The sequence below is a fragment of the Chanodichthys erythropterus genome, chromosome 3 (assembly GCF_024489055.1).
Source record: "Chanodichthys erythropterus isolate Z2021 chromosome 3, ASM2448905v1, whole genome shotgun sequence".
NCBI classification, from domain to species: Eukaryota; Metazoa; Chordata; class Actinopteri; order Cypriniformes; family Xenocyprididae; genus Chanodichthys; species Chanodichthys erythropterus.
Genome location: NC_090223.1, coordinates 61,927,346 through 61,954,710, shown reverse-complemented (window position 1 = coordinate 61,954,710; position 27,365 = coordinate 61,927,346). Strand labels below are relative to the sequence as shown.

The 27,365-nt window shown below is 37.4% G+C and overlaps 1 long non-coding RNA gene and 2 pseudogenes across 1 annotated transcript; 2 read left to right on the top strand and 1 right to left on the bottom strand.

The window, feature by feature from the left end:
- LOC137007702 (uncharacterized) overlaps nucleotides 1–27,365 on the top strand; it is a 1,237,067-nt pseudogene that overhangs the window by 624,072 nt on the left and 585,630 nt on the right.
- The window catches only part of LOC137006355 (zinc finger protein 845-like), a 72,102-nt pseudogene continuing 45,412 nt past the window's right edge, over nucleotides 676–27,365 (bottom strand).
- LOC137007832 (uncharacterized) lies at nucleotides 20,939–25,265 on the top strand. The gene is made up of 5 exons (XR_010892675.1): nucleotides 20,939–21,128; nucleotides 21,521–21,627; nucleotides 23,674–23,802; nucleotides 23,945–24,029; nucleotides 25,211–25,265. It is a non-coding gene; the product is annotated as an uncharacterized lncRNA (long non-coding RNA).

Genomic DNA, 27,365 nt, shown 5'->3' with positions numbered 1-27,365 from the left:
TGTTCTCCACACCTGCACTCACTTCCCTCGTCATCTCCCCATCATCACGGATCACCTGCACCTGGACTCTATTGTCAGCACTCCCATTTATATTGCACTCACTCCATTCACACCTCGTCCATTCTCTGTTGTGTCTAGTGTATGTTGTGTGAACTCTGCCTTTGTTAATTAAAGTACTGTCTGTTATTGTGGAAATCCGTATCCGCCTCATCTCTCTACCAACACACGTAACAAATATAACTATATAACAACTTAATTAAAGCAGAGGCAATGGTAGGATATGACCAGTACACCGTTGTCTAGCCCCATATAGTGAATGCGATTGCATAACAACTTAGTTAAAGTCAAGCAGTTAGTCAGAAATCTAAAATCTCACCAGATGTGCCCCATGCTCCATACAATCCGAGATCTAGTATGCACTTAACCCTGGTCGTAGATTTGTGGAAACAACGGATACATCGTAATCTACTGAAGTCAATCATTTCAGAGTAAGTCAGAATAAAGCCAAATGTAGCAATTTATTGGTCAGGTAAATGTATCATGCCAATTACATAATCAATATAAAGATGATCAATACAAAACATCAAATGCTCAGAAACAGAGTAAAAGATGCATACCTGACATTAGAAAAATACACATTGCTGAGTATCCTGGACACTCAGCAATGTGGCCTGATCTGATCTGATCACAGGATCGAGCCCTGAGCCTCCAAGACAGAAACTTCTTTCAAATGGAAACATGACTTCACAATTGGAATTTGCATTAATCAGGGTCCCAGACTGAGCAGTTTACACATTTTTGGGAACAGAAGGCCATTTGCATGAAAGACCCTGTGGAGGTGGACACACCCATTACAGAGAGCAAAATATCTCTAAAATGTTTAAACCTCTATTACCTTCTGGTTTACTTCTATGGGAATGTGACCTTTGTACCAGTCGCACTGAGACATTTCAAATGACACCAAACATGTATACAGTTGTATGATAACTGTTCACATTAAACCATATAGATTTTGGGTGAATTTCAGGTCATTTCTGCATGTAGAGAGAAGAGATGGGGGGAGAGGAAAGGACATGTAGATTAAGGCATTGCTGAGGTGTGATCGACTCGTGATAGTTGCGTGATTGCTTCTCAAATGGGGATGCTAATTTTGCAAGAGAGACTTCAAATGTTAATTTCCTTTGTTTTCTCAAAGAGTAGCCCTTTCTTGGTCCAGACAGTCCAGCATTAGTCTTACAGATGTCATATCGATCACAAGTTCAACATGGAGTACAGCAATGCTCAGTACTAGGACCGTGGCTTTTCACTCTGTACATGTTACCCTTGGGAGATATCATAAGGAAGCATGGTGTTAGTTTTCACTGTTACGCTGATGATACTACATTTCTCTATAGTATCATCAGTGATTGTATCATCATTTGCTATATTTCTTCGCACCCTGACGAAACTACATCAGAAGAAGAATGGCATCTAAGCTAATTAGTCTTTCTGTTTATCCCGAGGTTTATCGTAGTCAACCGGATCTGGGCCAGCGCCCCAACAGGACCACAATGCAGCCCTGATGTATCATCCAGAGATCGAGTCGACTATCATCCATTGTGAAGGCCTCATCGACACGACAGCCAGTGCCACAGTTCCTCAACAAACCGTCCATATCGGCGTGATGAATACGATCCTCAACTGGATGGAACTGGATTAAATACTTTAACTGTATTTTACTTCAACTATAGCTGGAGAGGAGAGATTTGGCTGTGGCTAACTTACACAGAAGAGATTTTTGTTCAGCTCATATAAATGAACTACTTCATTTCAGACTGTGGTGATGTGGTATCTCCACTGCATGGATCTTCATGTGTATCTTAAGGTGACTTTTAAAAGAGAAACTCTTTCCACACTGATCACACGTGTGCGGCTTCTCTCTGCTGTGGATACTCTGTGTTTTCAGATGTTCTGACCGTCTGAATCTCTTGTCACAGTGTGAACACTTCTAAGGTTTTTCTCCAGTGTGGGTCCTCTCATGTGATTTCAGAGTTGATGACTGATTGAATCTCTTGTCACAGTGTGAACACTTGTAAGGTTTTTCTCCAGTGTGGATCCTCTCATGCGATTTCAGAGTTGATGACTGATTGAATCTCTTGTCACAGTGTGAACACTTGTGAGGTTTTTCTCCAGTGTGGATCCTCTCATGTGTTTTCAGATGTGATGAATCACTGAATCTCTTGTCACACTGTGAACACTTGTGAGGTTTTTCTCCAGTGTGGATCCTCTCATGTGTTTTCAGATGTTCTGACTGACTGAATCTCTTGTCACACTGTGAACACTTATAAGGTTTTTCTCCAGTGTGGATCCTCTCATGTGTTTTCAGATGTGATGAATCACTGAATATCTTGTCACAGTGTGAACACTTGTAAGGTTTTTCTCCAGTGTGGATCCTCTCATGTGTTTTCAGATGAGCTAACTGACTGAATCTGTTGTCACAATGTGAACACTTGTAAGGTTTCTCTCCAGTGTGGATCCTCTCATGTCTTTTTAGATGTAATGACTGACTGAATCTGTTGTCACAGTGTGAACACTTGTAAGGTTTTTCTCCAGTGTGGATCCGCTCATGTGTTTTCAGATTTGACGAATCACTGAATCTTTTGTCACACTGTGAACACTTGTAAGGTTTTTCTCCAGTGTGAATTCTCTGGTGCAGTTTTAATTGGTTTGCTGAAATAAAAGTTTTCTCACACTCAAAGCACATGTACTCTCTCACACCAGTATGAATTTTCTCATGTTCTTGTAAATATGACAGCAGTGAAAAACTCTTTCCACACACAGAACATGAATGTGGCTTCTCATTTGTATGAACTCTCAGGTGTCTCTTCAGGGCTGATGCCGAGAGAAACATTTTGTCACATTGATCACATGTGTGTGGCTTCTCTCCAGTGTGAACTTTCATATGACTCTTAAGATGTCCTTTTTGTGTGAAACTCTTCCCACACTGATCACATGTGAACGGCTTCTCTCCAGTATGAACTCTCATGTGAATCTCAAGATGTTGTTTGGTTGACAAACTCTTTCCACACTGAGTGCAGGTTGTAGATTTCTTGGCTCTTCTTTTCTTTAAAAATGTCTTTTTAGTCTTTGAGCAACTCAAAGGTTTTTCTCCAGGTTTGTCATGATGTTCCTCCTCCACTTCACTCAGTTCTTCACTCTCCTCCTTCACTTCCATCGGGTCTGAAATGAAAGAGAAAAAAGTAATTTCACTTTCAGTGAATCAAAATAATTTGAGAAATATGAAGTTAAAGGTGATAAAATTGAGACTTGTTATGACAGACAACTGCTACAAAACATTACGATCATTTTGATGCATTTGCATAAATTAGTTGCATATGTCCCTGAAACTTTAACATTAATCTTCCGATCGTAAAGGACCAGCTGTCGTTCCAGCGACAGAATCCAGTGGTCTGGTGAAGGTATAATGTGTGTACGTCTGTTCAGCGCTCCTGTGAAGTTCACTTAATTTTAGAATTTAGTCTCAATTTTACTTTAGCTGCTTGTTTAATCTGACTCCAATTTCAAATGTTTTTACATCAAGATTTACTGAATTCAGACAATCAGCACTGAATGGACGTCTTCTGGCTACAGAATTTCCCAAATCGCTGCTCTGCCACCTTCCCTTAAATAATTCTTAATAATTCATAAATAATATTAAGAAAATAAAGAAAACATTGCTCTGAAATATTGTGAGTAATATATTTGATCAATAAAAAAATGATCTAATGTGATATTAACAGCCATATTTTGACATCAACTTTTAGGTTGATATTTAATTTATTTTCCTAAAAACTGTGTAATTATTAAGGGCCGTTCACAGCAGACTTCTCCTTCCACTGACTTCCTTTCATACATGTGAATGTAAGACACTGGAAACACAAGATCAAGTGAAGTTTGCAGTAAAGTGGAGAAGATTGTATATTTTTAAATTTTGGAGTGATTATTATGTTATTTGTATGTTTTTAAAGAATATATCACGTCATATCTTGACGTTTCAGCTTCAGTAGAAAGTTCACATGCTCAAAGTCTAGACTGGTTTGTTTCAATATAACGGACTAAAATAATGGACAAAATATCTTAATAGAACATGATCTTTACTTAATATTACATAATTTTGAAATACATACATCATATAGTGTATTGTTGGCTATTATACAAATATACCCGTGCGACTGGTTTTGTGGTTTGGGGTCACATTTAATGGAAACACTGAATTTTAAAGTTGTCTTAGGGGTGTGGAACGGCATGAGGGTAAGTAATAAATTACAGAATTTTTGGGTGAACTAACCTTTTAATTACAAGTAACCAGCCCTAAATCAAACCCTAACTCTTGCTCTACAGTAAGTCCACTTGAATGAAATGACTGAGTGAATTCAGACACTGAGTGCGCCGGAAGAGCTGCTGATTTCACAGAGTTTGTGCTGCTGTTTATTAATCATTTGAAACTGGAAATTCATTCAGCATCTGCAAACGTTATTTAAACCATTTCATGATCAAGGAATTTATACCTGAATGATATTATACTGGAATGAATGGATTCTTTAATATTATCTGTAAGATTATACTTCAGTATATTCTCTATGTAGAGCTGAACATTTTTAAGGTGCCCTTGATTCAAAAATTGAATTTACCTCGGCATAGTTAAATAACAAGAGTTCAGTACATGGAAAAGACATGCAGTGAGTCTCAAACTCCATTGTTTCCTCCTCCTTATATAAATCTCATTTGTTTAAACGACCTCCGAAGAACAGGCGAATCTCAACATAACACCGACTGTTACGTAACAGTCGGGGGCTCCGCCCCCAATATTTGCATATGCCATTGCCAGCTCATATTCAAGCCATTAGAAAGGGCAGAACGTCTGGATGTGCACAGCAGAATCAACAGACTAGGTAAGCAAGCGAGGACAATAGCAAAAAAGGGCAGATGGAGCAATAATAACTGACATGATATCATGATATTGTAGGGAGTTACACACCCTAGGAAGTAAAATTAGCTCAAATGAAATAATTTATCAGGGAATTACAAAGAGTTGTAATTTTGCGACCGAGCAACTGATTCGTCCAGCGTTCATTTGCTTGAGCCGTAAGCTCTTCTGATTAGAGCGGGTAACTTGAATCGACAGTTTAAGACATTAAATCATAGAAGCACATAATACGAGACACTTTCTTTTAAAATCTATAAGAGATTTTATTTATTCTAACACAAACTAATCTAAGACAAATACACGCACACACACACACACACATTCATTCGCATTGCAGTGAGAAGGAAATGAGAGAGAAAGAGTTTTAAGAGAGAGAGAGAGTGATATGATTAACAGAATTCTTATCAATGCCTTTCAAAGACCCGAACGAACCATGAATCATTAAATTAAAATGCACCAGTTCAGTTTTCATCTGGAGTTACTTGCTTGTTGACTTATGTGAATCTCCCTCGTCGTGCAGAGAAGGGCTTCCCGAGTCAATGATTTGTCCAGGGTCCGTGTGACACGATGAAAGAAAAGTCTCTTTGTCACTGGAGTTGAAACGGCAAAAGTCGTTGGTTGAACTTTGCGGTAATACTTAGAACATGAGACTTTAATCGGAAAAGAAAATTAAGTAAAAGAAAAGAAAAGTGAGTGAAACTTGAATGGCTTGAATGAGCGGCTTGTCTATTCCTTTTGTTACTCCGGGGTTCTGCTTACGACAACAACAAAACTATATCTACCAAAAACTTGTCCTTCTTGTGTGTTTCTTTTGCAGTTTGACTCTTTAAACTTAGATGTTTTTCACACCTCAGCGGGGCTTGGCCAATCAGATATTGTCCTGTTTCAAAAGGGCTTTTTCTCTGCCCCCAATAAAACATAAGTGTTATATCCCGTTTCTGCTTCAGCAGAGTGTGTCATTTTAACAGAATTTCTATTAAATGGAATACAATACATTTTTAACAGATTTCATTCAAGTCAGGATATAGAAAAGGGTGGGAAAAGAGACAAAATAAAGCATACTTTCATTCATTCAGTCAAGAATTAACACATTTACATGAATTGCTGGGTGTTTTAAAGCATAACTATTTGTGAACACATAATGTAAACTGTATGTAGTTATAAGATGTTTGATAAGTCCATTTAAAATTGTTTGCGACAATTTTGATGCAGTTTTAGTTGTATAACAGTCTCTGTTGAGTTTTCTGTGAGGTTTGGGTTTTTTAGAGGTGCCTGCATTGTTTTCTCTGTTCCTTTGATGGTGATCAAAGGGACCTTATCTTCCTGGGTGACCATTTGTTTGTCACTTATCAGGAAGCGTGTCATAAAATTAATCAGCCTTGATGTGCTCTGCAGACGAGCTGGAGTCGAAACTTGATTCTGAGTTAGGATTATGTTTAAAAAGAGTCATATGAATGGTTCAATTGTCTGGTTCGTCCACAGCCCCTACAATATTTTTAGTGATATTTGTAAACGGTCTTTCTAAATGTTTGTTAACATGTTGCTAATGTACTGTTAAATGTGGTTAAAGTTACCATCGTTTCTTACTGTATTCACGGAGACAAGAGCCGTCGCTATTTTCATTTTTAAACACTTGCAGTCTGTATATTTCATAAACACAACTTCATTCTTTATAAATCTCTCCAACAGTGTAGCATTAGCCGTTAGCCACGGAGCACAGCCTCAAACTCATAGAGAATCAAATATAAACATCCAAAATAAATCATTTACTCACATAATTCGAAGCGTGCATTCAGCGTGCATGACGAACATCTTGTAAAGATCCATTTGAGGGTTATATTAGCTGTGTGAACTTTGTAAATGCGCTGTAATATAGTCCAGAGCTCGTGTGGCAGGGAAGATGCGATTGGCAGGGGGCGGAGTCGAGTGTAAATCAGTGCATTGTTAATGATGCCCCAAAATAGGCAGTTAAAAAAATTAATAAAAAAAAACAACTATGGGGTATTTTGAGCTGAAACTTCACAGACACATTCAGGAGACACTTTAGACTTATATTACATCTTTTAAAAACATGTTCTAGGGGACCTTTAAAAATGATCAAATGACTGAGTTCAGCTGTGAGAATAAAACCAACCTGTTTGTTCCTCAATATCTTCATGTTTCACACTGAATGTTTCTTCAATCTCCTCTTTATTAAACTCCATCTGTAAGTACAGAATAATTAACAGAGTTAAAAGTCTTCAATGACCTGTTGGACTAAAAAAAACACTCAAAACTAACACTACAAATTAATAAACTTCATATTTCAGGCATTTATGATTCTCATATGGTATTAAATGAACTATAGATTATATTTAGATGATTACTCTTTGATGAAAACATGATTAGCCTAGTTAGTTTGTTAGTGTTTGTTGTTCTCGTTCATGTTCACTGTTGGAGCAGCACGTGTCGTGATTCACTGAATCATTTCTCAAAGTGTTTGATCCAATTGACTCGGAGTTGAAAAGTTCAGTTTCTCCATCATTACTCTCCAGAGACTGAACTCGTGTTCATGATAAACTGATTTATGATAGAGAGAGAGAAATGAGATGCAGGTTTACTGTTTCTCATCAGTGGATATGAGCTTTACTCACACAAATATCCTTCATTACAGTTAGATAAAGAATCACAATGTTACTAAATAGTAAATAAACCATTTTAACATTGCTGGTAAAATTATTAAAACTACAAAACGGTTTCTGTCGATTTAAACAGCTTAAATTCTTAAAACAAACCTTTATTCAGCAGAATCACAGCAGATGCAGGAGCGCTGCGCAGTCTTATGACGTCATGTCGTAACTCCAAAATAAAAGTCATGCATTGTCTACAATCACAGAAGTGCATTGAAATCCAACTATTTTACCAGATAATTTTTATATATTAAACTTAAAACAGTGACAAATATGGTACAAACAATGCTTAAAAAATATTTGTGAAAAGTATATATATTTTTTAATCTTGTTAAAAACCACAGTGGAGCTATATACTATTTTTTGACAGCTGTTACAGAAACATTTTTACAAAAAATCTTCTGATTTAACCTTGAGATTTGAAGTATTAGAAAGCTTAGATATTTGCACCACAATTTACAATGACACTAATAATTCTTAATTTCTGATAGAAATGCAAGATCAGTCGGTAGTTATTAATAGAATAACGAGACACAAACCTTTATATTCTATCGCGTTTGGCCCCATTTATTTTTGATCACAGTAATACACGTTTACTTCAGATTTCATTAGATAGAATCAGGGGCGTAATTTCCACTGGGGACAGGGGGGACATGTCCCCCCCACTTTTTAAAATCCCCTTTGTGTCCCCCCCACTTTCAAATTCGTTTGTTATGATTTTTTTTACCGCACGCCATCATCGCCACGGAGGAGCAGGACAGAGAGCCAGCCTGCCTGCCTGCGTCGATGCGCGCGTCCGCGTCCAGGAACGTCGCGTCTCACGTGCACACTTTTGCTGCGTTCCAATTCGCCTACTTATACTACGCCCTAAAAGTATGTACTCTTTCCGTGAACAAAAAGTACTTACTTTTGACTGGCTGCGTCCGAAACCGCCTACTCAATGAGTAGGTACTTAATTTCATTAAGTACTTACTTAACGAGCGCTAAAAGAGTAGGTACTTAACAGCCAAGTCTCGTTGAGTATGCGAGATCCGAGAATAATCCGCAATGTTGACGTTATCATGTGACCTTGCTTGCTTGCTTGCGGTTGTCCATCGAATCCGATGATGACGTCCACTTCTGTCTTTTAACGGTGAGTTTTCTGATGGCTGAATAATCCAATCCTGGATCCACAGGTTCTCTTGCAAGTGGGGCATATATACATGCTATTGGTGTTACTGGTATTTATGGGTGTGTTTCTCCTGAGCCTTCGTTGTTGTCTCCTAACTATCCTTTCCTCCTCCAGTGCTTGGGTTCCATCTAGACACAGCTGCCGCCAGATGTTACGGTCAGTAGCCATGCTCTCCAAGTCCCCAGGTTTTATTTTGCACCTCTTAAGCATTGTTTCCATTTGGTCTTTAAAGCGATTCTTCTGGCCTCCAGCAGAGCGCTGGCCTAGTTGTAGCTGGCCATATAGCACTCTGCGGGGCAGACGGTTGTAGGGCATTCTTATGACATGCCCCAGCCAGCGCAATTGGTGCTGGGTGATTGTGGCCTCAATACTCTTGCAGCCTGTTCTCCTCAGGATCTCAGTGTGAGGCACTCTATCACACCAAGTGATTCCCAGGATGCGCTGGAGGCAACAAATGTGGAAGTGTTCCAGGGACTTGATGTGGCGGCTGTAAGTAACCCATGCTTCACAACTGTAGAGGAGGGTGGTGATGCAGACTGCTTGGTAGACGCATATTTTTGTGTTGAGATGAAGGTTCTTGTTCTGAAAAACCCGCCGCCGGAGTCTCCCAAAGGCAGCTGATGCTTGTTTGATTCTGTTCTGGACCTCATTGTCAATGCTATTATTTTCAGAGATAATACTCCCCAGGTATTTGAATGAAGGCACAATTGATAGTTTTTCGTCTACAGCATAGAAGATGGGTGGTGCGGGTGGGATGTTGGCACTCCACTGGCAGATTACCACTGTTTTGGCGGTATTGATGTTCAGCCCCATCCTGCTATATGCCCTCACTGCTGCATCTAGGACAGACTGGAGGCCTTGTGGAGAGTGAGATACGAGAGCACAGTCATCTGCATACTGCAGCTCAAGTATCCTCACTCTGTGCAGTTTGGTGGTTGATTGCAATCTCCTGATATTAAAGAGGTTACCATCCAGCCTGTACACTACTGTCACTCCGCTGTTGTCTTGAATTTCCTTGTGGAGAAGCTGGGTGACACAAATGAGGAAGATGTTAAAAAGCACTGGTGCCAGTACACATCCCTGCCTTACCCCTGTGCGTACAGGGAAAGGGCTAGACTGTTGCCCTCCTATTGTCACCCTAGCAGTCATTCCATCATGAAACTGACGGAGGAGACCTACGACGTTATCGCAAGCGCAACAACTGAAAAGATATGAGTGACAGGTTAATTCTTCTATCTGTAAATATCTTGATATTGATCAAACTTGCTTATTTTGTGGTCTTGTTGAAGAAACAGCTGCCAGTAACTTTGTAACTGTAGTACAATAAATATATATTCGGGTTAATTTAAAGTTCTTATATTTTTAACTACTGATGTGATTTATTTTTTGTTACAAAAACCCAAATTCGCGTGAATATATTGTTAATTTCTTTATTTTATATGCAAAAATGTCCATCCACAAGCAAAGGTGGCATAAATCTCATTTGTTTTCCTCTTTTTCTTGTTGAATTAGCTTTAGTTTCATCCCTCAGGCTTATAAATTAAAAACAAATAAATAACTTTTATGCATTATGATGTATTCAAAATATTTAATCTTGTCATCATGCTTGTCTGTGTATATAATCGCAAACTATAATGTATACAAACCCATATTTGTTTTTTTGTCATTATTATTGTTCTTTGTAAAGATACACTATGGTATTTTCCCTGATCTTGTATGTAATTGTAGATCCTGCAATAAAAATAAAGATATGAGTGACAGGTGCACCAACACCTACCAGCACCAGTAATTGAACCCTACTTAGTGCGGTTTTCCTCAGTGTTAGTGATGTCTGCACAGAGGAAACATCAGACAGCTGCTCGAAGTTCTCATCTTTGGAGAAGACTGATTTTATAAGTAGTAACACCAGAATGAACTGCTTTTTTAACACACCCCAACACTTACACACAATAATGATGATAAATGCTGACCAAAACTTAATTATATTACTTTTCATTTTACTTCTTTAATAAAACAAGCAAAATGTAATGTTTAGTTATATGACAGCTGTGCATGAACACACACTAGACAAATACTGCTGATGTGAATACATCTCCATTTACAGTCAATTCATGCATTAATTCATTGCTTAATAAAAATATATACATTTACTGGTAATAGCATAATTAATAAATAAGTAAAGAATTAATAAAAGTAATAATGACAAATAAATGCATATACAAGTCAACAACACACAAAACAAAGCTTTATTCAAATGTATTGATCTAACAATCAGGTATTTACAGTCCTGTTGTCATCTCAACACAGCTGTGCCGATTCTGCAGCTTTATTCTGATGAAGCAGCTGATGAACACCTTCATCCATCATGTCCCTCACTGCTGCTCTTCTCAATGGGGACATCGTTGATCCAGAGGATGAGGAAGATGATGAAGATGGACCCCTGAACCCCTCAACCTTGAAGCAGGAGTGGGAGAAGATGTGTGGGACAATCTGCTGCTGCAAACATTCATGTGCTCTCCATCAGCAGATTAAAACATTTTACAATTAATTCATGTCAGCATTCAGTTTCTTACATATTTCATTTCATATTTTTACAATTACTTGCTAATTTTTGTCGTAGCTTCATTACATTTGTGGTGTGGTGGTCTAAACCACTGAGCTGGTCAGCAGAAGGTTGCTGGTTCGATCTCTGCAGCGTCTCCTCCAGTGTGTCCTTGATCGAGTCACTTGAAAGGAGGAGTGATGGAGGATCTCGTCCATGACACTGAACCATTCCCAAGATCTGCTGTGGCTCTCCATCCTCAGCGCTCACACCAGTCTGAGGACATTCACATCCTACAATAAAGCACAAATATAATACAAAAGCAGTCATTTTAACAGCAGTGTCATTTGATTTGTGTATTAGAAATAACAAAATGATCTTACTTTATATTTTGTTTAGGGTTTTCCTCTTTTTTTTCTAACAAATGCCACCGTCAGCTTTCCTTGCAGGTCCTGCTCCATAAAAGCTCTGCAGCAAACATACAGACATCAAGAGCCAGAAAAGTGCTGTAATAACTTTAAATTACAATCATTTAAAAAAAACTAGACTTTCGAATTAAATAAACTTTGTATTCATTTCTGTAGTATCCTCACTCAAAGCCTTTGATGGCATCATTCCTCTGCTGGATAAACACACGTGATCATCTGTCCCTGTAACATCAGATAAGATTCAAGTTTCCTCTGAGATTTATGTGCTCAAATCTACATTCACATGTTGATGATGTGTTAACTCACTTCTTAACCAATACTTATTTTATTAACAGTACTAATGGACAAATAAAATAGATTAAACTTATGTGTAGTTACTGTAGATTTGTTTATTTACATTATTTTCATTCATGTAATGTAATCAGTGTTGACAACAGTGATTAATAGCACAAACACATCACTCATAGATCATAATCCATCACTCATAAGTCATAATATTAAAGGATTAGTTCACTTTTAAATAAACTTTTCCTGATAATTTACTCACTCCCATGTCATCCAAGATGTCCATGTCTTTCTTTCTTCATTCGAAAAGAAATTAAAGTTTTTGATGAAAACATTCCAGGATTTTTCTCCTTATAGTGGTCTTGAATGGGCACCAAACGATTGAAGGTCAAAATTAGTTTCACTGCAGCTTCAAATTGTTCTACACGATCCCAGATGAGAAATAAGGGTCTTATCTAGTGAAACCAGCACTTATTTTCTGAAAAAATTTGAAAATTATCTGAGTTTTAACCAGAAATTCTCATCTTGAACTAGCTCTCTTCTTCTTCTCCTCTATTATAATTCCAGCAGTGTAGACACTGCTAAGTGTAATACTACCCTCCACAGGCCAAAGTTTGAACTAATTGTTATATACTATTGAACTAGCATAATGCATATAACAATTAGTTCAAACTTATTACACTTAGCAGTGTCTACACTGCTGGAATTCTAATAGAGGAGAAGAAGAAGAGAGCTAGTTCAAGATGAGAATTTCTGGTTAAAACTCAGATAATTTTCAAATTTTTTCAGAAAATGAGCGATGTTTCACTAGATAAGACCCTTATTTCTCATCTGGGATCGTGTAGAACAATTTGAAGCTGCAGTGAAACTAATTTTGACCTTCAATCATTTGGTGCCCATTCAAGACCACTATAAGCAGAAAAATCCTGGAATGTTTTCATCAAAAACTTTAATTTCTTTTCAACTGAAGAAAGAAAGACATGGACATCTTGGATGACATGAGGTTGAGTAAATTATCAGGAAAAGTTTATTTAAAAGTGAACTAATCCTTTAAAGAAGATGTTTGTGTCAGATGTTAAATAAACATTTAGTAAGCATGTTTAAGATATATATGGTTTAGGATATGTAGATCCTCTTTGGAGATTAAGTTAGCTATGTGTGTTTACTATAGAATCCGTTATCTATAGCCTACATAATCGTGTTTTTACAGTAAAATCACAACTACAGTGTAGCATCTTCACACATTCAGCAGTTTACTCTACAGTAGCTCAACAAACGTCTTTTTGGTTTTCAATACTCACATTTGACAGCACTTTTCTCCTCCGTGTTTGTTTATGACGTATCCTCTCCCGTGGCCTCCTGGGATAGAAAAGTATCTAGCGAGGAATACTTCAGAATCTGGGCGGAAGTAGTAGATCATCCGGGAACTCCTCGACTACTATTTTATGATTACTGAGGTTTCTGACATACTTAATCGCTCGCCTACTGCTTTCCCCTATTATAAAGTAGGTAAGTAGGCGGTTTCGGACGCACTTTAAGTAGGCGCATGTCCGAATCTCGCGAGAATTATTACGTCACCCAGGTCATTTTCGCCTACTCTTTTTGCTTCAAACATACTTATTCGCTCGCCTACTGCTTTTCCCCTACTAAATAGTAGAGAAGTAGGCGGTTTCGGACGCAGCCACCGTGTAGCATAAGAGTAGACAAGCTTTGGTACATACTATCACGTCATACAAATGCGTCTTTGCTCTCTGTCGCATCCTGTCACCGTAAACTGCCCTGTCAATCATCTTACATCCTCCACGTTTCATTTAGCTAATTTCCTACCGTATCGGAGAGAAATGCAGAAGCACGTTGATCTGCAGTCGCGGGTGTTTCATGTGGAGAACTCCTCATATTAATGCATAATGATGCATTTAAAAGTTAATGGCCAATCAGATCTTTATAAAAGTCCACATTGGTATTTGCAGATGAAAAATAACACATATCACATTAAAGGTGCCCTCGAATCAAAAATTGAATTTTCCTTAGCATAGTTAAATAACAAGAGTTCAGTACATGGAAAAGACATGCACTGAGTTTCAAACTCCATTGTTTCCTCCTTCTTATATAAATCTCATTTTTTAAAAATACATCCGGAGAACAAGTGAATCTCAACATAACACCGACTGTTACGTAACAGTCGGGGACTCCGCCCCCAATATTTGCATATGTTCATGATCCAGGCCAGACGGAACCGCCCAGCGGAATCATCGGAAGTTCTGCAGGCAGAGTGAAGAAACAAGCCAAGCGAGGATAACAGCGAAAATGGCAGATCATGGAAATAAATGTTATGTTCCAGGCTGTGCAGGGGATGTGAAAACTTTTCATAGTCTTCCTCCAGAAAAAAACTGTCAAAAGGCATGGCTGATGTTTATCTATAACCGGATACCGGAACAATTTAACTCAAAGTTGTTAGTTTGCTCTGCCCATTTCACCGCGGACAGCTTTTCTAACCTGGGACAATATGAAGCAGGCTTAGCTCAGTGTTTGACACTGAAGAAAGGGGCAATTCCAACTATATTCCCGCAAGCAGTAAGTAGTGCTTTTATCCACATCTTGGCTGTAGAAACTATTTCTGATTAAATGTAAAGTTTCTTAGTGAGCTAACAACATTAACGACCATGTACCCAGTGTTGTCTAGATCCAATGCAAGATGCTAGTACAGTAACAAATAGCAAAGTTTACGTAACTACTATTAACGGTGAGGTTAAAATTTATTACTGTCTTTGTTATATAAATCTATAACATAACCGTAGATACATATGCCAATTCTCTTTTGTCGGATATAATTATAATTTGACCTATATTTAACCAACAACACATTACCAGGGCTGATAGTGAAAAAAATTCCTGAGCCTGAACTTTTTTTCCTTGCCCCCCGAGAGGGTACTATGTATGCGACGCACTTTTAACACAACTTGTTGGCCCCTGGGCCCAAATATATAAACAGCCTAAGTATGTATAACCCTGATCATCATTATTGACAAGTGACTCTTTTTTAGATATTTTCATATTTGCATTATGCCCTCAGTATTATTCAAGAAAACACAGCATTTACTTCTCAATATGTTCAGTGCCTACATTGACCTTATTAGCCCATCTTAGTACAATCACTGTAAGTAAATGCTGCAGATGCTACAGTCATACCAAGACAGGTCAGTAAGTGGCAATAATAGGGCTTTCCGTCGCTACCCACATCCTCAATCCAAGCCCAGCGCCATTTATTCTTTATGCTTTTATCAATGTCTTTAATGTCTTCCCCTGGCTTCATAAACATAGCCATGACTTACGTTTTGAGTTGAGAAATATGAGACACAATTGTAAACATCTTCGCGCATGGAGCATTGCCTTAACCTGTATCAATCTATTTGACTAAGACACGAGGCCCGCCCCTTAACTACTTCTGATTGGCTCATGAGTCGTTGAGCGTTAAAGCTGCTCTCTGACCTGCGCATCTCAGATCTAAATGATAGATCAATACGACGACATAAAAAAAAATATTTAATAAAAAAATCTAAGTTTCCGAGATTAAAGTCGAAACTCCGAGATTAAAGTCGGAATATTCAGAGAATAAAGTCGAAATATCTAATCTCTGCAAAAAATAATAATAATATTAATAATAAAAATAAAGTCGGAGAATAAAGTCGAAATGTTCCGAGAATAAAATACTTTATTCCGTGCGGAAACAAGGCTATGGTTGTGACGATGACGCGCTTGATTTATTAGCCTATGTAGCCTACTGCTGTTCTGTTTGCATAGACAGAACATAGCAAAACGTTTAGATATCGTTTCAGCTATTAAAACAGTTCCGTTTTGTATGTATGACACATTGATTTCGTTTCTGTTTTATTAAGTTCAGTTCCGCAGTAAAGAGACTTCTGCAGATTTCGTTTGTCTGTAAATACACGGTGCGCTGTCATTCATGATGAAAATAAAACTAAATGTCATTCTCCATGATTTCAATGAATAATCCACCTGGTCAACATAATGTTTTATTCATTGATACTTTTAATTGAATAATGCCTATCACTTGAAACAGTTTTGCTGATTTGTATTTATTAAAACGATGTATTTTAAATTTATATTACTCTACATCAACTTGTATTCCTTGTACATAACAATGAATGTGTCGGAGGGTAAGGGGATATTTGAATTATTTATGAATGTATTCTAAATCAGTGACGCAAGATCCTTAATAGAAATCTCCACTTTGACGCGAGAAATGCATCTTTACAGATATAATGAAAGAGTTTTTGGTTTGATTTGTTTTATTTCGTTAAGCAATAATTTAAATCTCTCCATCTATGTATTTGATGTCGGTAAGGCATGTATTGTTTTGAGGATAATTAGTTTCCACTGGATAAAAAAAGTGCAAGTGACGGCTCTGGCGCCTCTGTATTGCATTGTGCAAGCTTCCACTCTCCGCACAAACCAATGGATATGCGCCTATACCTTATTCATATCTGACGAATAAAAAATCTTCCCATTACAACTTAATTAATAAAAACAGAAACGAAATCACTGCCATACATACAAAACGGAACTATTTTAATAGCTGAAACGATGTCTAACAGAACAGCACATATTCTCTTCCGTGCTTTTAAAAACAGACATCAAATAAACATTAGACAATCTTTTTTATTATTATTATTATTATTACTTTTATTATTTTTTTAACATGGCACTAAAACGCCGCAGTAGACCAATATAACCAGATCATTTTTTTTTTTTTTTTTCCCGCAGCCACAGTAGCCTACGCCGGAAATCCGGCGTGGTGCCGGAACGCTATCACCCCTGCATTACACCGAAGCTAACTATGTTAGTTTATTTGCTTACAGATAGCTACAGATACTCGATCCTTCTAGCTAACTTTCTGCACCGTTCAAGCTGAAACGATAGTCATTTGACAAGACATTTAGTCACTTTTTTCAAATATTTTTATTTTTGAGAACTTGTATGACAATTTTGCACGCTTGTATTTCAGACTCAGAGTACATCACCGCGTACTAATAGCTAAATCGTAATCACACTACAGCAGCTGAGTAGTAAACATGACACTGCTTTTTTGGAATGTCTTCTATGCTTTACTTTGGTTGGCTAAATAAATCAAATTTAAAATCATATCGGTAATGTCAATATATTAGAAACAAATTTTCGCGCTTCGTTGTAGAGTTGTTATTGCAAAGTGAAGAAGCTATCATTGTAAAACCATACAGCGACACATTATTACAATTATTTTTTTTTACAATGCTAAAAACAAAGTTGCAAATACTGACGTTATGAGTTATAGTGTAAAGTTAACGCTATATGCTAGTTCCATTGACGTAACAGTTACGTTTTGCAGGTTCATACTGAAAATAAAGACTAACTTACCACTCAGAAACGTCCATGGCCAATCGCAACAAAATTGGTTGTTCCTCTACATCTGCATCTTCGTCAGAAACAGGCTCAAACATATAAGGTTGAATACCAAAACTCTCCATCGTTCACGACGTACAGTACAGATTTGTTCGCTATCAGTGTGAGCTACTGGAAGGAGCCGAACAGTGAAACAGCCAATCAGAGCGGAGCACCATATTACTATTCATGAGCCTTCCAAATAAGGCAAAAACAGACCTTTTCATTCTAGGGGCTATTTGTGGGGTTATAAATGGAGCTGTAAAACCATATCTGGACAATTTTCGACCATAAAAAAGCCACATACCCTCTATGTAGATATCAGGGAACAATTTAAAATGTTTTTTCAAATCACTCAAGGGCACCTTTAAATAAATATTTTCTATCAGTTTGAACTTATTATTAGTCACTCAAACAATCTCTCAGCGTCGTGTTTTGTAGTTTTTAACACTTTTTACTCGTGTTTGTAGTTCTGAACTGAATCCTTGTCCAACGCGCAATGGGTTGTGGGCAATATTAGCCTTTATAGTGTGCACGGATCCACACTTCGAAAATCTACCGGAAATATTAGACCATCCGGGGACTTTTGGCATACTCTTTTCAACATACTATGCTTTTGGGACACACTTATTTTAATCTCACATACTATTTAGGATGGATAGTACGGACATTGGGACGCAGGGTTTGACTGAAAGTACTAATGAGCAGGTATCGCGGTTACGACAGTCAGTCAGCCAGCGATGAAACGCAGTCAGACGCAGCAACAGATGACTTTGTCATCATGGATGAAAAAAAAGAAAGGAGATGTGAGTTGGTTGATTCAGTAAATTAGCTCAGGTCAGGATAATCATATTTTTGATGTTAGCCTAACATTGACTGAGGTAACATTAATATACACTATTGCTAGTGTAGCAGACTTCAAGTGGTAACCTCCAGACACCACGAAATCACAACCACACCACGAATGGGATGATGGACTCAAGATTTATTCTCCTTAAACAGAGTAGCGTGAGGCAATATTAGTATACACACAATCAGGCCAACTCTCTTATTCCTGCTTCTCAGTCCGCATACACTTTGCGTCTGAGCATGAACATTTAAAGGATGTTACATATAGAAATAATATTTAACATGAGAAAATGTAGTGCTAAATTATAACATGACAACGTAAATAACGTAATAGACAATACATAACAATTGCAAAAGTTAGCATCCAAATATGCTGTAAACTCATAAAAATGCATATGTAACATTTACTATTAGCTCTAAATTGCATCAAAATTTGATTGTTAAATCAATGAAATGAATGTATCACTGCATGAAAATGTACCACGAGGCAGTTAGTGTAGAAGGTCTAGTATACACTCAAGTATACATGCATTCTAAATCAACTCGCAGATAATCTCAAAATTACAAAATAAACATTTAAATTAATCACAGATTGAAACAACGTACCTTAAACAGAGTAGCGTGAGGCAATATTAGTATACACACGATCGTTTCGGCGCTGGGTCTATTTTTGCTGCGCTGCTAACGCTCAATTAAAGTGAAAGTACACCTTTGATGGACAAAATAAATATGATTTCACACAAAAAGTGCTCAAAATGCACAGAATAAGCATATCTAGTGTGTTTTAACAATAATTGAAGTATGTCATGAAAGAAAATCAATATTAAAAAATATTTATAGAAGATTTACTCATTTAAACTTGTTTTTAATTATTCAGTTTGGGCTAAAGTTTGGTATATTATCGAAAACTAAACTAAACTAGCCAGAAAATATGATATATAAACATTATTTTAGTTATTACACAGACAGCAATATAGGCTGTTGCATAGCCTACCCAAATCAAACCCGAGTTTGCTGTCTTTTTCGCCGAGTTTGCAGTCTTGTAAACATGTTCATGCGTCAGATGATGTAAAACACAAAGCTTACCTCATTTGTGTGCAGCAATGGATGACACGAGGCTTTTATTTATTTACTTTAATTTATTTTATGTTTATATGTGAGTGTTGTACACCTTGCATGTTAACAAACTTTCAAGCCTATCAAGTTTAACAATGACCAATTATAAATACAAATTTATAGCTGTCTTTGTAAAGAAATGCTCACTTTATATTAGCTTCGAGCCGCTGCTGTGACGCTGTACAAACGCTTCCAGTGTGAATACTCGCGCGTCTCTGCAGTTCACGCTCACGCGCTGCTTCCGCTCTGCTGCCGCTTGCGGTGTGAACCCGGCCTTAGTCACCAAAACTGACAGAATTAATAATTAGTGAATTACACGCACTGTTTGTTGACACTTGAGTGATTCACAATGTATTTCCATATTTCGTGTTTCTGCGGAAGTCAGTCATGTGGGCAAAATCACGAGGGTGAGCAAATAAATCTCATTCTTCATTGTTCATTTAAGCAACAGAGCAGAATACCGTTAATCTTTAGATACTTAAGTTATGTTTTAACAGTGGGGGGCAAGCACTTTTTCACACAGGGCCATGTGGGTTTGGATTTTATTTTCCCTTCATAATAAAAACCTTCATTTAAAAACTGCATGTTGTGTTTACTTGTGTTATCTTTGATTCAAATTTAAATTTGTTTGATGATCTGAAACAATAAAGTGTGACAAACATGCAAAAAAATAAAAAATCACTTTTTCACACCACTGTATTTGTTTTAAAGCTATTTGATATCCTGTTTGTTGGCCTTAAAACGTCTTAAAAATGCACATATGTACACCAGGGAAATCTAAATTTTCTAGGGGACCAACATTTTCTGACCAAGGTAATTATGAAACCCTGCGTACGGCCCGGCTTATATTCTATCTAATGAAATCTTAAGTAAACGTGTCCCAGATAGCACACGTACGTCGTGCAGACATCTGTGCGACGTCGTCATTTTCGTCTGGAAGACGTATATTTTAGAGCGTTTGCTCATCTGCAATACGTCGCCGAGACGTCCCTGCCAGCTGTTAGATCGACGTCTAGGCGATGTCTATATGACGTTAATAATTTAGAACGTCGGCAATCCGCTCTTTTACAGACGTTTATCAGATGTTTATACGTCTGCAAGACATCTGATTTATGTAGCCCAGACATCGTTTTAAGATATGATTCCTCCCATTAATAAAATTAACCCCCATAAAATCCAGCCACATCCTCACATGATTAAATAACCACGCTGTTCTGAACCTACAATAAAACACGCATTTGTTGATGGTTTTAAAAATATTTATTAGGCAAAAAAACGTATTATATTGATTACAACTTTTAATTAATTCTAAAAACTATATTAACATAACGGCATATTCAAACAAAACAATAAACAATTAAATAAATTAAGAATAAAATTAAATAAACAATCACTCCCTCCCTGGAGCCAAGCGGAGGAAATCTTTTATATATTTTTCCGCCTCTGCTTCTGTTGGTGACGGCAGGACGGGATTCCTCATGGCTGAAGCTGCATGTAAAAAACAAACAAACAAAAACACTTTATTTTTTAAAACGAATAAATCTGCCAAAGAGAGAGCCTATCAGCGAGGTCTCTTCCTGCGCGAGCTATGTGCGCGAGTCTATGTGATGCTGCGTGGAGAAGACACGTGTCCTGACGAGTTGTGAGGGAAAATGTGCTTAAGGTAAGTATAAAACAAATATATTTTAATACTAATCGTGTGGTGTCTGTGATCGGTTATATAATAACCTTGAAATGACGTTATGTTGATTGAGTTGATCATGATAATCACCTAACGAGTTGTGCCCGTTTTTGTGGTTGGGCAACTGATCGGTTAACCCAAGGTTCGTTAAACAAAGCCATTATATTTGTTAACTATTTTTTAAAATGGCACTTTACTGTTGGTATTACCACATGTTTGATTATGTTTGACTCATGAACATGTTTGCCAAGTACTTATTTAACTTAACGCTGTAACTTCCCGCCTATTGGATCTAATGCATGTACAACGTACCGGTTAACAGTGACCCGACGTTTGTCCTCCTTATCCCCCGCTTGTCACCTCTCCCACACCAGTTCAGTTGGCGGGCGACGTTGGTGCTGAAGACCTTTGTGCAGATTCTCCAGACGGTCTTTTTCATTGTTGGCCCGCCGCTGATGGATAATCTGTTCACCTTCAACAGGTACATTTAAATACGTTTTAGCAAAGAAATGGACCTATTCTGTACTGTACTAAACACTAGTACCCGTCAAATGTTTGGAATTAATTAATCTTATGTAATGTTTTTGAAAGTCTGTTCATGTTCACCGATTGCATTGATTTGATACAAAATTTAATCCAACAGCAAACATTTTTGTAATATTCATATGAACTGTTTACTATTTTGAAAAGCAATTCTTGCTTTGCAAAGCTGAATTTTCAGCAGCACATGATACTTCAGAAATCAGTCTAATATGCTGATTTTCTGCTCAAGAAACATTTCTGATTATTATTAATGTTGAAAGTTGTGCTGCTTCATAGTTTTGTGGAAACTGTGATAAACTACCTTTCAAAAGTTTAGGGCAGGAATGGGCAAACTTGGTCCTGGAGGGCCACTGTCCTGCAGAGTTTAGTTCAAACCCCAATTAAACACCTGAACCAGCCCATCAAGCTCTAATTAGGCTGGAAGGAAACTTTGAGGCAGGTGTGTTGAGGCAAGCTGGAGCTAAACTTTGCAGGACAGTGGCCCTCCAGGACTGAGTTTGGAGACCCCTGGTTTATGGTGAGTAACAATTTTAATAAGCAAAATCAAAAATGACAAACACATTTATAACATTTCAGAAGATTTACATTTCAAATAAATGCTGTTCATTTGAACTTTGTTCATCAAAGAATCCTAAAAAAGAATCGCTGTTTCCTCAAACATGAAGTGGAAAAAACTATTTTAATGTAGATAATAAGAACCATCATCAATAATTGATCACCAATAGTAACTGCTAATATCCAAGCATAAAAACGGCTTATGAGAATGTCATGTGACACTGAAGACTGGAGTAATGATGTTGAAAATCAAGCTTTGATCAGAATAAATGAAATTTACAAAATATTCAAATAGAAAAATTATTTAAAATAGTAATAATATTTAAAGGAACACTTTTTTTGAAAAAAGGCTCATTTTCCAACTCCCCTAAACTTACCGTTTTCAAATCCACAGGTCACAGGCGCTGCGTAATATCATGAAATGGATTCGAAAACGGTAAAACTCAACTGTTTAACTCTAGGAGAGTTGGAAAATGAGCCTATTTTCAAAAAAAAGTGGAGTGTTCCTTTAACTGTTAAAGGGTTAGTTTACCCAGAAATGAAAATCCTGTCATGTATTACTCTCCGTCATGCCGTTCCACACCCGTAAGACCTTCATTAATCTTCAGAACACAAATTAAGATATTTTTGTTGAAATCCGATGACTCTGTGAGGCCTGTATAGCCAGCAATGACATTTCCTCTCTCAAGATCCATTAATGTACTAAAAACACATCTAAATCAGTTCATGTGAGTACAGTGCTTCAATATTAATATTATAAAGCCACAAGAATATTTTTGGTGCGCCAAAAAAAACAAAATAACGACTTATTTAGTGATGGCCGATTTCAAAACACTGCTTCAGGAAGATTCAGAGCACAAATGAATCAGAGTATTAAATCAGCAGTTCGGAGCGCCAAAATCACATGATTTTAGCAGTTTGGTAGTTTGACGCACGATCCGAATCATGATTCGACACACAGATTCATAACGCTCCGATGCTTCCTGAAGCAGTGTTTGAAATCGGCCATCACTAAATAAGTCATTAATATGTTTTTTTTGGCGCACCAAAAATATTCTCGTCACTTTATAATATTAATATTGAACCACTGTACTCACATGAACTGATTTAAATGTGTTTTTAGTACATTAATGGATCTTGAGAGAGGAAATGTCATTGCTATGAAGGCCTCACGGAGCTATCGGATTTCAACAAAAATATCTTAATTTGTGTTCTGAAGATTAATGAAGGTCTTACAGGTGTGGAACGGCATGAGGGTGAGTAAATTACAGAATTTTCATTTTTGAGTGAACTAACCCTTTAATGTTTTCAATCTTGATTTCAAACTTTTGGCAAGTAGCATATAAACGCACACACTACATTTCTTTAGTAGTTGTAGGTTGACAGTTCCATTTCTTACCATTCTCTGCATAAATCCTCTGTCTGACAGACTTTGCTCCAGCCGGTCTAGATCCTCAGTGGATGCAAGAGGAAAGATGCCATCTTCCTCATCATTTTGCACTGCCACTGGGGGTAAAAAGCGCCTGTTTCCCACTAGAGACTGGACCAGTGAAGTCAGGTGGTTGATCTTCATGTCCATTTTCTCTAGTGTTTCTAGAACGGCCCTTTCTACAGCTGCAGTACAGAAGAACATTTAATTTGGCATGTAGTTTTAATTAATAAAATAATGCATTTTACCATTTTTTTATTTTTTTTTTAAGTTGATAAATAACAAATAACTTACATGTACATTGATTTGGAACCAGACGCAAGACTGGATTTTCCTGTCTCACACCAGAAGTACCTGTAAGTAAAAACTTACTGTGAGGTTTTCAATGTTTTGTGACAATGTTTTCATTGTCATGTGTGCCTCTGACTTGGTGGATGTTACCAAGAACATATCTGGGTTACATTTCACTCTAAATAATGTGACATTTTCATGAAATGACCCCCACTCTTAATACATTTTTTGTTTGTTTGTTTGTTTCACTCTTTTACCTGGTTTGGTGAAAGGGTTAGTTCACCCAAAAATGAAAATCATGTCATCAATTACTCACCCTCATGACGTCCAAACCCGTAAGACCTTTGTTCATCTTCAGAACACAAATTAAGATATTTTTGATGAAATCTGAGGGCTGTCAGTTCCTTCATACTGCCTTTGCTATGAACACTTTGACTCTTCAGAAAGTTTATAAAGAGATCAGAAAAATTAATATGGATTAGTTATCAGTCTGAAGACTTGATTGCTTTATATGATGAACAGATTCAATTTAGGTTTTTACTCACATGTAAACATTGATCATTGATCTTACCAGTGCTGATGCCGCTCTGTCTCCTATTGCGGCCTTTGATTCTGAAATTAGCTAGCTGATGATCAATAAAATGCAGCTCATATATTTTTCTTTCATTGACGTATAATACATTAAATATGCATATAGCATGGGAATTGAAGATCGGATTTATATCCGTTTTGCAGTGACACATTTATGTGGCCAAGAGTAAATTAAATCGTCCAATCTGTAAAAACGCATGAAGTGACCAGATGTAAATGGGCCCTTTATGATCGTTTTGAAGAGTTAAAGTGTCAGATGCAAAGACCATCAATGGAGGAACTGACATCTCTCAAATTTTATCAAAAATATCTTAATTTGTGTTCTGAACGAAGGTCTTACAGGTGTGGAACAACATGAGGGTGAGTAATAAATGACAAATCTCATTTTGGGGTGAACTAACCCTTTAAGAGACACACTGGAGCTGAAAATGGGGGAGTTGGAAAGTAAAAACTATCAGCCTCAGCTTACTTTAAGTTTTCATGATAGCATAAAACAATATATGTACAAAAATACTTTGTAGGTAACATACTCTGTTCTCTTCCTTGGTGGTCACCTGAGGGTCTCAGGACAGAAAAGGTGTGCTCTATGGATTGAACAGATGTAATTATAAGCATTAGATTGTTTAAATGTTGTGAATGTGTTTGATTTCCTCAGGCCTAATTAATGCTCTTGTACCTTGTGTGTTGGGTGGATCAACACCATAGCCGGCTCCGTGATGGTCTGCCTGAGAGATGCCCAGTGTCGCTGAGAAAGGTGGAGCAGGTAAGATTTGCTTGTTACCAACACAAGTTAACAAACACTAATATTTTAACAAAATATTAAAACACAGATTTTGGTTCACTTCTTATTATAACAGTATGGTTCATTTATTCATTATTACACTGGCATTACCAACAATCTCCAGTCAGTAAATCAGTTTGAGTACATTAAGGACTCTAATGTAGTTTTCACACTGGGGATGTGTTGTAGTCCATATTTGAGTGTGATTTATTCCTGGCACCCCCTGCAGCTTTGGTCTGGTCTAGGGTACGGTACATACTGTGATACTCATGGTGTACTGAACGTACCCCTGTCCATTCTCAAAATTCAAACAAAAACGTCCATTTTTACGCTCCTTGATATGGCATGACAGATCTCTGTACAGGCGCAAAGTGTGAGAGAGAACGTGATCATCTTTTCCTCTTTAAAGGGTTACTTCACCCAAAAATAAAATTTACACCTGTAAGTCCTTTGTTCATCTTCGCAACACAAATTAATTTTTTGATGAAATCTGGGGGTTTCTGTAGTAGGGATGGGCATTTCAAACAAAAATAATATTTGAAGATCACTGGGAATTATTCAAATATTATTCGAAAATCGCACCCCTCCCCTGCATACACACATGCATGTAGGCCTACTATAATACACTACACACAGAGGGAGGGAAAGAGACAATTCATTGGGGAATAGGCTGTCTTAACCTAAGCCATAGAATGATTAACTAATGACTAAACGCGTTATAACAGAACAGGCCTTGTGAACAGCCTGAATCACAGCACTTGTGTGAACATTGATTTTAACGTCTCTGTTACGTGCCACGCTAGTCTACAGTTTGTGTGTAAGACAACGTGATTGACAGCTTGTAGGTGCGTTATTGGCAGCACGCGCCACGCTCTGTTTACATGAACATATCACCATTGAGGATTTTTTAAAGATGAAAATCGCACAACCTGTTCAATATTCTATAATTAAATCAACAAATCGATTATTCGAAAATCGTGAGACATCCCTATTCTGTAGTCAATACGACTACAGTGCTTCAACCTTAAAGGATTAGTTCACCCAAAAATGGAAATTCTGTCATTAATCACTCACCCTCATGTCGTTCCACACCCGTAAGACCTTCATTCATCTTCAGAACACAAATTAAGATATTTTAGTTGAAATCCGATGGCTCCGTGAAGCCTCCATAGGGAGTAATGTCACTTCCTCTCTCAAGATCCATTAATGTACTAAAAACACATCTATATCAGTTCATGTGAGTACAGTGGTTCAATATTAATATTATAAAGCCACGAGAATATTTTTGGTGCGGCAAAAAAAACAAAATAACAACTTATATAGTGATGGCCGATTTCAAAACACTGCTTCAGGAAGCTTTGGAGAGTTATGAATCTTTTGTGTCGAATCATGATTCGGATCGCGGTTCAAACCCGCCAAACTGCTGAAATCACGTGACTTTGGCGCTCCGAACTGCAGATTCGACACACAGATTCATAACGCTCCGATGCTTCATGAAGCAGTGTTTTGAAATCGGCCATCACTATATAAGTTATTTATTTATTTTTTGGCGCACCAAAAATATTCTCGTCGTTTTATAATATTAATATTAAACCACTGTACTCACATGAACTGATTTAGATGTGTTTTAGTGCCTTTATGGATCTTGACAGAGGAAGCGACATTACTCCCTATGGAGGCCTCACGGAGCTATCGGATTTCAACTAAAATATCTTAATTTGTGCTCTGAAGATGAATGAAGGTCATACGGGTGTGGAACGACATGAGTGGGAGTAATTCATGACAGAATTTTCATTTTTGGGTGAACTAACCCTTTAATGTTATGAAGGGACAAGAATACTTTTTGTGCGCAAAACCAAAACAAAAATAGTGACTTTATTTAACAATTTGAACTGTTGTCATATGGAGTTGATGTAGTGCAGTCTTCCATGTTTATGTCCGAACACCAGCTCAGTATTGGCTGAATCCTGTGTCAGCATCACACGCATCCATCGTTGTGCTCACGTGTACAGCTTCAGCCAGTACTGTT